The sequence below is a fragment of the Sinocyclocheilus rhinocerous genome, unplaced genomic scaffold, assembly GCF_001515625.1.
Source record: "Sinocyclocheilus rhinocerous isolate Xijiao unplaced genomic scaffold, SAMN03320098_v1.1 scaffold2578, whole genome shotgun sequence".
Classification (NCBI taxonomy): Eukaryota; Metazoa; Chordata; class Actinopteri; order Cypriniformes; family Cyprinidae; genus Sinocyclocheilus; species Sinocyclocheilus rhinocerous.
The window spans coordinates 169,396-170,998 of NW_015643596.1; the positions used below are offsets into that span (position 1 = coordinate 169,396).

The 1,603-nt window shown below is 35.5% G+C and overlaps 1 protein-coding gene across 1 annotated transcript in view; it reads right to left on the reverse strand.

Moving 5' to 3' along the window:
- Positions 1 to 1,603, reverse strand: part of lrp1ba (low density lipoprotein receptor-related protein 1Ba) — a 283,055-nt gene that overhangs the window by 116,292 nt on the left and 165,160 nt on the right. The gene's annotated exons all lie outside the window — the stretch shown is intronic.

Sequence of the window (1,603 nt, forward strand, 5' to 3'; positions counted from 1 at the left end):
CAGCGAAGATTGCTTGGCGCATGACAATTCCGCTTTAAATTGTGTTCTAAATAGCAAAACAAATGTTCTGAGAAAATACTTTTGCGTGCATAATAATGATCATTTTTGTGAACTTGACTGTTTGATGGCTTTGGAACATAGACATTGGAACATGATCAAACAGTCCATTGGCTGGTTTGAACAGGTCTGAAGACAGTACTCTAGAACCTCTGTTCACAGGTGTCGCGCACAGACAGTATCTTAATGATAACCCCTTTCGTGCTCTTCCCAATATTGTGACAAACACCATATTTAAAAGATAGAATTTGAAGGAAACTAAGATATGTGCGTTTTATTTTCAAAATGTTTTGTTATTGACGCAGTGAGTCAGACAGCTATTTACACTGCAAAAAAAATAAGGCCTATTTTCCATAAAAATATAGGCTATAAACATTCTAAAATATATGTTTACCTTTTAGGCAAATTGCATAAATTAGAATAGTGATGTCTCAAAACGCATTTATAGTCTGTATCTCATATTTTCCTAACGTATTCCTACCCTTAACTGCATTAAACATGATGTCACGTGGATGGAATATGCATGGAAATTATATGCAGATGACGTTATGCATATTAAAACTAGGCATTGTAAGCTCCATAAATGGCTATTTCGGGGAGGAGACGGGGTGGAGATTCATGTACGCACAATCTTCCGCTGACTGGGTATTACAAAGGGAATTTTGCGCAGGTTCTGGCGTATGCATGGCTTTATAAATCTGAAAACATTTGTACGTATACAAAATCAAGATGTCCCTTTAAAGGTACTGCCCCAGAGACAAGCTGTTGTACCATTAAAGATACAATTTTTGCACATTCAAATGTAAATGAGACAAAATGTAGAACAGGGTTTGATTTCCATCAGGTACTGAGTGGATCATTAAAAATGGTCTCTCACGTTTGAAGGGTAGAAGTTGAAAATCGAGTCTTTTGGTGAGGCCAGTGAAAAACAGAAAAGTGGTTTCAAGTGAAGCTAGTTATTTTGATGCCAGACTATAAGGAAACTTTTCTTTGGAATAATATGTACCAATTAATTGTTAATACAAAAAGGCAAACAGAGTCACTTCCAAACTGCAACAGGGATCTTTGAAGTCATTCCAGGTTAATCCAATTCAAAAAAGTGACTTAAATTGAGTCAAATTATTTCTACAAATCGACCGAATCTTACTGATCCATTTCTAAGTAAGATAGAGGTACAGATAGGACCCAAAAATAGATGCAGCCACATGATAGGGATCTGAAATATGTTGAAGTTTAATGTTTATACTTCACTTTTACAGTAAAAAGCTGTAGATAATGGGATAACTCATTAGAAACATGAGGTCAAGATTATGATGGCCCTCTCAAATTAAAATACATGAAAAGGAAATTATAAGGCCTTTAAAGGGGTCATATGATGTTGCTAAAAAGAATATTATTTTGTGTATTTGGTGTAATGAAATGTGTTTATGCGGTTTAAGGTTCAAAAAACACATAACTTTCCACATACTGTACATTATTGCTTCTCCTCTATGCCCCGCCTTTCTGAAACGCGTCGATTTTTACAAAGCTCATCGGTCTGAAAAGC